Below are 14,802 nucleotides of genomic sequence, written 5' to 3'. Positions count from 1 at the left end.
TGTGGAGGAAGGGGTACCCTCATCCATTGCTGGTGGGAATGCAATCTTGTGCAACCACTTTGGAAATCAGTGTTTTGGTTTCTCAGGAAATTCGGGATCAACCTACCCCTGGACCCTGCAATACCACTCTTGGGAATATACCCAAGAGATGCACCTCCAAGTTTCTATGGCAACCAGTGTGGCCACTGGGATTATAGATGTGTGTGGCCATTGCCTGGTCTGTAAGGCTGACCAGTGGGATGGTTTTGCTCTCTGATCTTCAAGCAAGCTTTATTTATGAAAATAAAAAAGAAATGCAACTATATCAGATATTGGTGGTTAATCAATAAATCTTTTAATTATAATTTAATTGAGTCTATGATCTTTTCCAAGAGTCACAAACTCCCTAACAAGTAGTTAATGACAACATCCTATGGCTCCTTTCTGCTTTCTTTTTTTAATCCACTGTTGATAAAGGTGATAATTTTTTCCCTGCTGCGCCAGTGCGGCAACTGTAGTTCTTTTGAGCGAGGTACATCGGGATTAACACACAGCACAACTTGAGGTTCTGCAGACAAACCCCTTTATTCCACCTTCTCACACAGTATATATAGCCCTCAGCAGGGGAGGCCAAATCAGCAAAAGCAGGAAGCTCATCACCGTAGGGGTAAATAGAAACAATGCTGAAAACAAGATTGTTTTGTTTTTGTTTTTGCTCTTGTTTTTGGAACAACCAAACACAAGAGTGCAAAACAGATCAAGTACGGGTGCGAAGGCCTTTCCTTTAGGGACCCAACATCTCCCTTTAAATTATTATTATTGTTATGATGATGATGATGATGATGATGATGATGATGATGATGCCAGTGTCTCTCTCTGTAGCCTTGGCTATCCTGGAACTTTCTGTGTAGATCATAGTGGCCTTGAACTCACAGAGATCTACTTGCCTCAGAAGTGTTGGGATTAAAGGTATGAGCCACCACTCCTGGCCACTTCAAATTATTTTATTTTATGCGTATATGTGTTTTGCCTGTTGCTGTAGGAATTCCTGCAGCCAGTAGCCTTGAAGTTACCCGCCCACTTGGGTGGGACCTCATTTACTATATATGTTGATGTATGTGTCTGCTCTCTCTTCCGGCTGCGGCATTTTGGTTGCTGTTCCCTGTTGGAGCAGAGCATTGTGATCTGTGAGTCTACCCCTAAATAAATAACCCTCTATTATATTCAATTCTGAACTAGTGTGGGATTTCGTTTAAGTGTCCTTCTTCAACCTGTTTGTATGTCTGTGTACCATATACACACCTGGTGCCCACAGAGGCCAAAATAGGGTGCTGGATACCCAGGAATGGAGTTAAAGACAGCTGCCAGTCACCATGAGGGTGCTGAAAAATGGGTTCCCTGAAAGAGAAGCTAGTTCTGCCATCTCTCCAATCCTATAGATGATACTTTACTATAGGCACAGTTAAACACCTTCATTTTTGGATTGAATCCAATGAGTTATAAATCATTACCAGTTTCTGAACAAGTTAAAACTAATTTCATACTACCACAGGTGAACATGTGGCACAAATTGAGAGCAGGTATTCATTATCAACAAATATTAAAACACACACTTCTTTATAGAGTATCATAGACAAGAAGAAAATGTTTTGTTATGTGTTAGACATTGTTCCAGAACAAAATACACTGACACTTTCTTTTTTTAAAGGGATATGTGCAGTTTCTCAAAACTTGTGTTCATATATAATTCTTATTGGGCTATTGATGGTATATGTATGTGTATGTGCTCATGTGTGTGCCCATGTATACATTTATGCATGTTCTCATATGCATGTGTGTACGCATGTACACATGTGTGAGCATATGCGTGGAAGCCAGAAGTAAATGTCGAACATCTTCTTCACTCACTCTCCATATTTTCATAGGTCAGGTTCCCTTACTAAACCTGGATCTCACTGATAACAGCAGAATTAGTGGCTAGCAAGCCCGAGGGTTACTCCTGTCCCCAACATTATGATTAAGAACATTTGCTCCTTTGCCCGACTTTATGCCTGGCTGCTGAGTATCCAAACACTCAGGTTCTCCTGGTTTCATGGTGAGAAGTTAACCAACTGAGCCATTTCCCCAGCCTGACTGTGTTTAACTCTTGAGTAACAGTTCCATCTTTCTGAGGTGAACACAAATTACTTTCAATTTTTTTCAGTTTGTTTTACTTTTTAGATAAACATCCAAAAGTTGTCTGTACAATTGCATCTTATACTTTGTTAAGTAAATGGCTGGCGAACTGAAAGGCGCCTTCACGGGCGGGAGAAAGAAACTGAGAATCTGACTTTTCCACTTTCCAGTGGACAATTGGTCAGGAAGCCCAAAGGCTAAACTGTGCCAAGGGGAATGTTCAGAGTGGAATCAGGGGATGAGGAAGAAAGGATAACCAGAAAATACTTGAAGGCCAGGAAGGCCTTTGCTGGCAAGGTTATGATCGCCTCTCTTTTAATTGTCAATCACGTCGGTAGAGATGTCCACATATTAAAACACAACTGGGAAAAAAACTATAGGAAATCATAAGTTAGAAAAGCAAATAGCAAGTAAATGTCATGAAGATCTTGTGTGTTCAACATTCCAGGGCAGGTCTCATGCCCAGGAGTAGATAGCAAACAACAAAATAGACTCTATGTTTTATTTTTGTTTTGGTATTTTTTATCACATTGATTTTTCTTTCGTTTTAGCTTATTTGTGTGTTGGTCTTCATTTTGTTTTTTTTCTCATATATATATATAAAATGTGTTTTATGTATGTATACATGAGAAAATGAAGTTGTGTAGTTAGGGAGGTAAGGGGTACCTGGGAGAAGGTGGAGGGGGGAAAATATGATAAATACATAAAAACTTTTAAATGATAAATGAATTAAACATTTAAAATGTAAAGAAAATTCTAGAAAGTTAGGAAGCATTTCTAAAATAAGATGGAATGGAAAACCTGAGGCACACTATTAGATGCAAGCTGTAATTGTTTATGAGCTGCACAGATTGGGAGGAGCAAAATGATTTGGGATAGGAATATGAGTCAATTTCTAATGAAGTTTTCAGTGAAAACTTGATGCCATCTTTTTGTGGCACTGGGATTTATGACTTTCTCATAGAAGACTTTTATTCGATACAGGGTTTTCTCTGTGTGTCAGCCCTGGCTGTCCTGGAACTCACTCTGTAGACCAGGCTGGTCTCAAACTCACAGAGATCCGCCTGCCTCCTGAGTGCTGGGATTAAAGGCATGCGCCACCACTGCCCAGCATAAAAGACAAATTTTGACTATCTGTTTTGGTTCAAAGCCAACAGATTTAGGGTCTAGTCCTACTATCCTTAATGAACAGCTGGAACCCTATTTCTATGCACATATTTTACTTATTATAATATTCTCCCTCGTAAAATTCCTTTGACAAATAAACGAGATAATAATACTTTACATAAGTGGTGCATAGCTGAGTTTACTATTGTTATTCTTTCGGTCCCTGCCGTAGCCACGCCCACTCCTTTTTAACCTCTGACCTCGCAGCGCGTGCCCTCCTGCTGGTGGGAAACTGTAGCCGCTTGTTGCAGGGCGACTCCGCCAGCCCGCCCTGGGGACCGACAACCGTCTCTTCGGGGCTAGCAGCTGCTTTTATGGCTACTTTTCTGTGTCCATGGGTCTGCTCACAACCGCCGCGCATTGGGAATTCTGCGCGTGGCTTCCCGCTGATGGGAACTCTGTCACCGCTCTGGTGCTGGACTCTGGGGCCCGCAGCCCGGCAGCGCTGCTAACCCGCCAGAGCCTCCCGCTGGTGGGAAGCTGTAGCCGCTTTTCTCATGGCGGGCTCCGCCAGCCTGCCCGAGGATCGTGTCTAGGAATAAGAACTATATCTTAGATATTTTAATGTTGTTTATTGTCTTTCGCACTTCATATGCCATTTCTGTTTTATAAGACACGAATTTTAATTTTTCTTAATTTTTAAAGTTATGGTTCAAGTGAGAGCTTTTAATAAGAAAATTTCTTCCTTCTGAGTTTGCCTCCGTTCTAGTTTATTCCCCTCCTACATTGCCTTTCCCAATATGCTTTTATTTATTTATTTATTTATTTATTTATTTATTTATTTATTTATGATTTCTGTCTCTTCCCCACCGCCGCCTCCCCTTTCCTTCCCCCTCCCCCAATCAAGTCCCCCTCCCTCGTCAGCCCAAAGAGCCATCAGGGTTCCCTGCCCTGTGGGAAGTCCAAGGACCACCCACCTCCATCCAGGTCTAGTAAGGTGAGCATCCAAACTGCCTAGGCTCCCACAAAACCAATAGGTACAGTAGGATCAAAAACCCATTGCCATTGTTCTTGAGGTCTCAGTAGTCCTCATTGTCCACTATGTTCCCAATATGCTTTTTGATAAAAGCAAAACTTGCCAGAGTGGCAAGACTCCCTGATTGGCAGGCTTGCGATCGAGGTCCTGAGAAAAAGCACCAGCCCATGGTCCCTACTCTGATTCTTTAAGAGGCAGATGCACTTCTTGCCTTTGTGTCGGGAGCAGCCTGTGTTTCTAGGACGGGGCAGAGCCCACTGGTAGGTTCAGGAGGCTAAAAAGCGAGGACTGGCCTAATAGTGCAACTGCTAGGAGCTTTAGATCTCGCATGGGGAGGCAGGCCAATTTCTTTGTTAGTAATAACATAGTCTGGGGGTTGTGGATCTTATGTGTAAGGGCACCCAGCTTCTCTTCAGTGTACCTCTGCATTCTGTGTGATTCTGCAAGACCATGGGGAGGTACGTGGATGCCATCTAGAGCCCCAAAGTAGGGTCCTCATGTGCTATACTGAATGTCCACTGGAATTTAAGTACTGCCTGAATGTATAGGAGATTTTTAAGGAGGGTGTTAGAGTGACTAATCCATTAAAGAGAAACCTATTTGTGAAATAAGTAGAATAATATATCTTTTAAAATACACCTTAAAGAGTGTCAGTTACTTCTGAGCTGGGGAAGGTGGAACAGAAGACTGCTAGGCTGTTCTCGGGGAGAAAAGAGAATGAAGTTTCCCTCTGACTTGGATGTGTTGCATGCTGGTGCTTTCCACGAAGCAGCAGGACCTCTGGGAGAGTGGCTCCTTGTCTTTGTGTGCTCTATAGAGGGGCAGGGAATAGAACTGGGGGCAGCCTAGAGAAATGCTCACACTCCCCCTTCCTGTGCATGCTGGGAGTATCCTCTTAGGAAGCTTCTTCTAGAGTCTGTGGTTGAAATGAACTCTGGAATACAGGTGGAACTCAGTACTGTGTAGAAAGGCACTGTTTATCATGAGAGTGCATCTGTCCTCTCCCTTGTACATATCTGTGGTTCAATGTGGGCACAAAAGGCGCGAGAATAGCACAACTGGGGCACAGAAAAGAATGCAGGTGTCGGTGTGACCCACTGAGGAACTTGGGAAAACTTCCGTGATGTTCAAAGGATATGGGGACTGGGATAGCACCCCTTGCTGCTTTGCTGAGATGGCATTTCCTGAACTTACTGAAAACTATATACCAATGTTTTGGGGAGCTAAGAAAGTAAATGGAATAAATCTGTTGCGAATTGACCTTGCTATTGCTGAAATATGTGCTGAGAAGTTAAGGTTGCCATAGCCAGACAGAATGACCTGTTGACGACACCAGAATAATGCAGTCCCATCGGGATCTAGAACAAGGATGGCAACCTGCTACATCTGCTCCAAAATCTTCAGGGAGAGGTGGTCTCTGATTTCCACTTACTCTAGTGGTGATCGCTTTTCCTGGTTGGAAAGTAATGCCATAGTGAGAGGGGAAAGGAGGTTCATTTAGTATACTAAACAGTTTCATGATTCTAAAACACACTGTGAAGCTTTCTGCTAGGGAGATTTTATATTGCCCAGAAGAACCTTATTTTTTATGCTTTGAATCGTGTGAGGGGTTGAGGATGTTGGACGTATGTACATAGTTTGACCAAGATGCCCTGAGTTCCAACCCTAGTACTGGAAAAAAGTAACCCTAAAGATTATCCTTAGGATGGATACCACCACACCCTGACCCTCAGCACACCCCGACCTTCAGCACACCCCGACCTTCAGCACACCCCGACCTTCAGCCCACCCCGACCTTCAGCATACCCCGACCTTCAGCATACCCCGTCCTTAACACACCAACCTTCAGCACACTCTGACCTTCACACCCCGACCTTCAGCACACCCCGTCCTTAACACCCCGACCTTCAGCAACCCTGACTTTCACACATCGACCTTCAGCACACTCTGACCTTCAGCCCACCCCGACCTTCAACACATCCCGACCTTCAGCATACCCCAATCGTCACAGCCCAATCTTCAGCACACTCTGACCTTCAGCCCACCCCGACCTGCAGCACACCCCAAACTTCAGCATGCCTGCAGTGAGAACCAACTGCACATTGGTCTCTGCAGTAGAATCAACACTTTGCCTGCTCTCTAGTTTTAAAGTATTCCAGACAATTAAATTGTAGCACTGCATTGTCTCCATCAACTTACCAGACTCTTCAGATAACAGGAGGACAGGTATTGGGACTCTGATCTTTCCCCAGGCCCAGCTGTCTCAGTTTAAATAAGCTTACATTATCTATTTGAGTGCCAGGCTCAGCCTATGAAAAACTAACTTACTCCAGTGCCTCAGATTTTGTAAATTTATCTAGCAATAACAAAATTCAAGCTTGGATTTTACTACTGAAGGTAAGTTGGTATCATAGAGTTCCTATCAAAATGAATAATTTCCATGTCATGACTACACATAGAATCACTACCTAAAGGACAGTGGTTTTAGCAATTAAATATTTTGTAAGTTTCATATATGTATATACTAAGGCATATAAACATGTATGTAGAAAATAAACCTGGTTCTGTGGCATTCTTTGTTCCTTGAGGAAATCATATTCCTCTAGGAAATGGCTCATTTCTATGCACTTTGCCTTTTTTCTTCCAATGGATACCCTAAAACCCTGAAAAAGCCTTAATCTTCTTTTGCAAAGTGTGAGGGAGTGGAAAAGACCAGTGCTGCAGCCAGTGCAGAATGGATAGCGGAGATTGGCGGCGGGGGGGGGGGTGTGTGCCAGGATTGACACACGGAGGCTTCTTTTCAGGTGGAAGAACAGCAAGCTTTATTTTGCCCAGCAACCTTTTATACCTCCACTCCTGTGGAGACCCACCTCCAGAAAGACCACAAACATCCTTGTCAATTACAGACCACAAGGAAGTTCCGCTGTCAGTCAGGGGGAGTGAGGGCAGCTGGATCACAACAGACCAGCTCCTTCATATCTGGGACAAAAGACCAGAGGCGAGTTCTGGAATGGTTGCCCTTTCAGATTACTGTCTCATGATATGCTGACCTGCACGTCGACTTCAGTCACGTGTGTCCATCTTATAAGGCACTTCCTGAGAGCAAATGCTGAAGATGTTCAGGACCTGGAATTGTGGATCAAATAAAATATGTACAGCATGCTACCGATTTCTTTTCAAGTGTTTGCCATGCCAACAATTGCCCCCTACCAACTCATAGCATATAATTCTGCAGTAGCCATCTTTAGGTTACAAGGAGCCTTCTCTTAGGAATTTCCCCCTTGTTTTTCTTATTTTTGTTAGTTTCACAATACATACAATACATTGTAATTGTATTCACCCCCAATTGCCTTCTCATTGAGCATAATGCTCTAATGTAGTAAAATATAAAAATCATTGAACAATACATGAAGAAAAGATTTAGCAAATCTTTAAAAAGAGAATCTTATTCTGTACTTGCCAAACAGGCTTCTTAGCATTGCTCCAACATGCATTTATTGATGATAATAATAAGCATTGCTCAAATTTTTCCAATCTGACACAAATATGCAGAAATATATTTAGTTTTGCACATCTCTCTTGTTTGTGGATCCTAGCTCCAGATCTTTCAACATGAGTATATAACCCCGAGTAGCCTCAGAAACCAGGGAATTAGAAAAGGCCTGGGGGCAGGAAGAGGAGTTCATCTTTCTCAGGAAGAGGCCCTTGGGAGGTTATCCAATCCCAAACGGTCAGCCCTAAACATATATACATATACGAGTCCTAAGTGGACTCAGCAGGTTGTATTTTTGTAAGTGTGTGTGTGTGTGTGTTTGTGCTCACTCCAAATAATGTTAAATGACTCAACAGGCTATATTTGTAAATACATATATGTGTGTGTATGTGTGTGTTGTGTGCATGCAAGTGTGTGTGCATGTGTGTGTGTGTGTATGTGTATGTGTGTCAATAATAAAAGATGAAAAGGTAGTGAAGTTGAGAATGGTAGGGAACTTAGAAATTGGAAGGAGGAGAGTCTGGGGTGGAGAAAACGTAAATATAATACTCATGCATAAAAATTTCAGAAATAATAAAAAACAAATATAGAAAACAAAGAAAATTGTCTTTGTTTCGAATTGGCCTAGCCTCCTTCCCTCTCTTGCCACCCCTGCCCCTGCCCCATCCCTAGAACCTAACTGCAGGAAGAGAACCCAGATATCCTGAGGTCTCCAGGTGATTTTTATTCAAGAGGGGAAGAAAAGAACCTTTGGGATAGCCGAGAGCCACCTTTTCCAAGCAAATCTGTTTGCTGTACCTGAAAGCTGGGGTAATAATACCTTTGGGGAAGTCTCTCTAGCTCTTGTATCTGCAAATAGGTGAGCCTGGGCCTGTGTAGTCTGTAGATGGCATGTACTCTCTGCCCTCAGTGATGGGCTTTTCTTCCTGATGCTCCTCTTCATGGCCACTGCTTTTGGTGCTACCACCTTTCTAGTCCAGGAAGCCTGGAGCATCAGGATCAACATAGTATTCTCCTGGATCTCTTTCTCTCACTATCCTTGCTACACTCTGTAGCGAAAAACTGTGTACCCTTCTCATTCCTTCCTCCCCAGCCTGTGTGGTCACTACTGTTTTCACCCTGGTTTCTTGTGTCTTCTTTACAAGACCCTTGAAGGTTATCAAACACTGTCTCACTCTGGAAATATCCACTGGATGATACCAGCGGCAGCAGATGTGGTCACTGGGGAGCAAGGTATAGATTCCTGGATATGCCTAAGCCCAGAAGTTTATGCTACAAGCTGAGGCTCACATACACTTCTCTCACTGTCTTACCCACAGTTTGCACTTGTTTGTGGTACCCCTTTGTGGTTATAGGAAGAAGGACATTGCAGGGGCCCCACCTCCCTTGTCCCCCCTTCAGACCTTTTATTAGTTTTAGCTGAGAATCTACTACAACCCAGTTGTGGTCAGATTCCTATGGCAGGCAGGTCAGGGCACCCATCTGCCTTCCCTGCCTCTGCTCTAGGCTGCTTCTCTTCTAGAAGGGACTGTAGGCAGCTGCCTTTTTACATCTGCTTTGCTCCTCCCCAAGCTCCATCTTCTGATTCCACGTTTTCCTCTGTCTGCTGGCTACTTCTGGGTAGATGTCTAACTTTGTGTCCCATGTATTGCTTTTAGGCCCACATCATGGCTACCACTACCAATGCCATCCTCATTGCCTCATCCTCTGGACACTTCCATCCAGAAGTGTCACTGACATTCGTGTCCCAGGTGTGATGGTGCCGGGCTTCTACAATGCCACTGAGGAGTGAAGAGGGGGTACATACTGACTCAAAGGTTGTAGGGGCACCATCCCTGTGGTGGTCTGAATAAGAATAGGAACCTAGGCACATATATTTTAGTGCTTAGGGAGGGGTATTATTTGAGAAGAATTTGAAGGATTGGGAAGTGTGGCTTTGTTGGAAGGAGTGTGTCATGGGGTCAGAAGGGGGGAATTGGGGTTTCCAAAGCCCATGCCAGGGCCAGTCTTTCCCTCTCTGCCTAGGGAGCAGGATGTAGCTCTCAGCTACTGCTCCAGCGCCTGACTGTGTGCCTCCACGCTCCCCACTACGGTGATGATGGACTAAATTTCTAAAAGTGTAAGCATCCCCCAGCTAAATATTTTCTTTGGTAATGGTGTCTTTTCACAGAAATAGAACAGTGACCAAGACAATCCCTCTTCGTTCTGCTTGGGAGAGTGTGGTCACTATATTGACCTCAGGTTGGAGCTCCTCTTCTAGTCTGCTTTCTGCATTAAATTGAATAATTTTTTTTTTACTATTTTCTGTGAGGAAGGACAATTGAATCAATTGCTCAGAGAATTCTTCTATTTATTGCTCATATTTATAAAGAGATGTCAATGCCAATTTGGGTGGCTAGTGTGTGGCTTGTAATAGAAACTTTCATCCAAACGAGGTTCCTGAAGAACAACGACACTCTGGGTTTCCTTCAGAATCTTCAGGGAACGGTAGTTCTCTTTCATGGGAATGATGCTTTTGCGCATGTTAGCCTTCTGATTTTTCTTAAGTTTGGCTCTCTGACTGCTGAACCAAACCTGAAATCAGAGCAACAAAAGTATTGGTTTAGCAAGTCAGTCACTGACGTACTGATGGGAAAACACATCATGCAGCTTCACACATGACTGAAATTCTCTTCTTTACAGGAATCTAGTCTAGAATGACTTCTATCCTTTACAGCGCTGCAAGTATTGCCCAAGGTCAAGGATGTGCCTATATCTTGTGAGTGCCTGCTTTCCACCCTATCGCCACTATATCCAACAACAAACATGTATTCTAGCTTCATTTCTGTGGCTGGGATAAAACACCCTGACAAAAAAAGCAACTTTTGGAAGAAGGGTTTCTTTGACTTACAGTCCCAGGCTGCAGCCCATCATTTAGGGGAAATAAAGAGAAACTTCACTGCACAAAGCATCACTGCACGGTTAAGAGCACAAAGAGAAGAAATACATGAACCCTAGCGTGCTTGTGCCATTTTGGCTAACTTTCTCTACTCTTATACAATCCAGTGTCCCAAACTAGGGAATGGTGCTGCCCCCAATGGGCTGGGTCTTTTTGACAGTAACTAACAATCAAGACAACCCTTACAGACATCCCACAGGCGAACCCAATCCACATAACACCTCACTGAGACTCTTTCCAGATCAAATGTCACAATCCACTCCTTGTCAACTTGACACATGAACACATCACATTGCTCATCCCCAAAGTCTCAGGTTAATATCATGATGCAAAATACAGCACAGCTTTAAAAGTACCACAGTTTTAAAATTTCCAGTGCTTTATAGTCCAAGCATCTCAACTGTGAGCTCCTGTGAAATTAAAAAAAACAACAACAACAACAAGTTACCTACTTAAACATTCTTATTCCAAAAGGAAGAACTGGGTCATAGCAAATAAACAGTCACATGTAAACAAAACAAAAATACATCAGTGTAAACACAAATCCTTTAGCTAAATGTTCAACATCAGGGACTCACAATATTCTTGGCTCCAAAGGGCATGGATAGCCCCAGTTTTCCAGCTGTGCCACCACAGCATTAATTTGTTCCCTTAGCTAAGTACATATGCTTGTTTTTTTCATTACTTAGTAGACCTGTGCCCTCTTGCTACCCTGTCTCTCCCTGTATCTATTTGAACATTTACAAGGTCACTTGGAGTTCTAGCATGACTACAAAGAAGTACCCTCTGACGGACAATGCTAGCATAAGGAGTTGAATATTAATTTTAGTACATACTCATGTGGTATTATTGATATATGTGTGCATATATATATACATATATATATATTTACAAGCTACATATAAACATATACACAATTACTTTTGTATAGAGAATGGGGGAATCAGATTGTTTTGCTTTCCTTTCCACTTAGGAAATTATGTTTTGTTTTGTTTTTCAGTAGTGGGAAAGAAACACTCAGTGGAGTTTCCCCTCCACATAGATCTTTCTCAGTTTCCATCCCCAAATACCTCTTAGTTCAAAGCTCATTTTCAAGTTTAAAATAGGTAAGAAGAAATAGCAACTTCACAATGTTTAGGACAAGACTGTTCATGTTTTGAAACAGGTTTGAGATGGAGTGCCTGGTTATATTTCTATGCTAAATGGACTGACCATCACATAGAATTCTTCCACATTGATGAGCTCTGCAAGCTCTTTCCTGTGGAGAGAAAAACAACAAGCTTTAATATTTGGCATTAGGGGTAAAATTAAGCATATTTTGTATATCTGTCTATGCTTTAAACTTTTAAATTTTTATCTTACATGTGTGTCTGCATGGTTGTCCCTGCACCACTTGCAAGCCTGGTGCTCATGGAGGCCAGAAAAGGCTATCAGAGCCCCTCAAACCGGAGTTAAAGGTATTTGTGAGCCACACTGTGGCTGCTGGGGATTGAACTTGGGTTCTTTGGAAGAGCAGCCAGTGCTCTTAACTAATGAGCCATCTCTCCAGTTGGTTCTGCACATGCTTTAAAGTTTGCTATATCCATTTACATCCCCAAGTATACATTTGGCAATTCTTAGAAAGAGTATAGTTCAGAGATGGGTTTACTTTTTTACAAAATTTAAAATTTAATATTTCTACAACCTGAAAGAAATGGTTAGTGCTCTCATTAATAAATAATAATGTCTAAATCTAAGTCTACAATATATAACACACATTTTTGATAGTACTGAGTCTTGAACACAGGGTCTTAGACATGCTAGGTAGGGGCTGTATCCTCAGTCCTTTGTATATTCTGAGACTGTGTCTCATTAAGGTCCATAGCCAGAATTGAGATGTTTTCTCAAGCCAGGCTGACCTGGAACTCGCACCCTCCTGCAGGCTTCCATGCATCTGAGTGACTAGAGGGCTGTACTGCCAGCCTCAGCTAGAGGCACAGGCTTTTTATAGGTGTGCTGCAGCAATGCAGATGTGTGAAAGTGTTTCGTTCTCTTAAATATGATTTTGATGAAATATCACATACAAATGCAGGATCCTGATACAGGCAATACATATAAAACAAATATAATTGGAAATTATTAGCAAACCCAAAGTCTTCTGTGTATAAAATAATCAAAATAAAAAGGCAATAATTTAATCTTTGTCAAATGAGCAAGCAATACCTGTGTCCTCCCCACTCAGTAACTGAAGAGTTACAGAGATGTTTGACCAAGGAAGATAGGCTTGATAGCCTTAAGCACAAGAAAAGTTGTTCAATGCCACTCATAAGTTTAAGAAAATGCAAATAAGGCCAGTGCTGTTGCCTCCCAGAAGGGTGACTATTGACAACATACAGAAAATACCAAGCTTTAGTGAGTCCCTGGAAACACTGGAGACACCATACTCTCTGAAATGCAGTTTCAAATTTTATGACCATGTAGGAAGACAGGTGGTTCTTTTAAATGATGGACATAGAATTATTGAACCCAACTATTCTGATTCTGAGTATATACTCCAAATGATTGAAAACCCGAGGTTAAAGAGGGATTTTTTTTTCAGGCTAGTTAGATGGATCAATTACTGCCAAATCTAACTACGTGAGTTTGATCCCTACGACACACATTGTGAGAGAGACCCTGGCTCTCTCAATTCATTCTCCAACTGCCATTCGCACTACCCAATTATGTGCAGGTACAGAAAATAAATAATGTAATCATTCTATCTAATTATGCATAGCACCATGACCGGATCTTCTTCTGCAGAGGGCAATAAAAGAAAACACACAACATCTATGAAAAGGTGCCTTTGGAACATTATTTAGCCTTGAGAAAGCAGAAATTCTGCTTTATGTATGAGCACAAAGATAAGCCTCGAGGACATTAGACTAAGTGAAACACAGTAGTCAGAAAAGGTCATCTCTTTAAGTCTTTCCATATGTGAAGTGCCCAAATAAATAAGATCCAGAGGATAAAAATTTACAATAGTGGTAGTTGGGGACCAGGGGACCAGAAATGGCAGTTAGTAAAAGGGCACAGGATTTCAGTTTGGCAACACAAGGCCGTTTTCTGAATTCCCAGAGCAACTTAAAATACTTCATGATACTGAATTAAAAACATTGTTTAGACCAGGAGTGTTACTGTTTTGTGTTTCAGGACTATTCTAAAGTTAAAACAAACAAAACAAGTGATCGATAGCTACTTTATAAACTTGGTTTACCACAAAACCACATGAAAACTTTGACTTTGGTCCCCACAAGGAATCCTGCCCATTCCCACCACAACCGTTATCAAAGGTTCTGCCCTGTCGGGATCAGTAGAGAAAAAAACAAGACCAGCGGGTACACATGAAAGACGGGTATAACTGAGAACCGCCGCGGAGGCCGGGGCAAGGGATCAACAGTTTAAAACTTGGCTGGGCTAAAGTATAGTTAAGGACAGCTTGGCCGCTGAAGTTCTGTCCGAGGGGAATAGGGGTTTTAAAAGTTAGTAGCGCAGTGGTACAGAACTTGTCTGTGACTTTAGGTTTAGCCGTTTGGATACAGTTAAAAAACGGAGAGGCCAGGAATGGAGCCTAAAACCCCGGAAGATAGAATGGCTGTTAAGCCACATACATACCTTTTGACTTCATCGGGGTACTGAGTTTCTTTGAAAACTCTGTCCAATTCAATTATTTGTTCAGGAGTGAACTTGTACTGCTTTCGGCAATATTTGCCTGGCTTCTTAAAAACTGGGTCTTGACCTTCTTGGGCAGGCTCACAGGACTTCCCGTGGGTGTCATCCTTAACTTTACGGTTGTAGTTGTGGTCCATCACAGCATTTAGGTGGCCTAGCTCCACAATGCCTTCAGTGTGGCTAGAACTTGCTGCGGCAGCCTTCACTTCCTGGAGTTCAGTTACTTCTTCCTCATAGAAGTCTACATGGTAATAGTCTTGATTGAAATAGTATTTCTTACATTCCATGGCTGGAGTTCGGCAGAAGGTTCGAAGGTGCAAGACCTCAGAATCTGAAGAGGCTTCACACCTCCGAACGTGGCTTGCAGCCGTTTTTTGAATTCTC

This window comes from Alexandromys fortis, unplaced genomic scaffold (genome assembly GCF_014885135.2).
Source record: "Alexandromys fortis isolate MF-2015 unplaced genomic scaffold, M_Fortis_MF-2015_v1.1 scaffold_500, whole genome shotgun sequence".
Classification (NCBI taxonomy): domain Eukaryota; kingdom Metazoa; phylum Chordata; class Mammalia; order Rodentia; family Cricetidae; genus Alexandromys; species Alexandromys fortis.
This window is presented reverse-complemented; position numbering follows the sequence as displayed.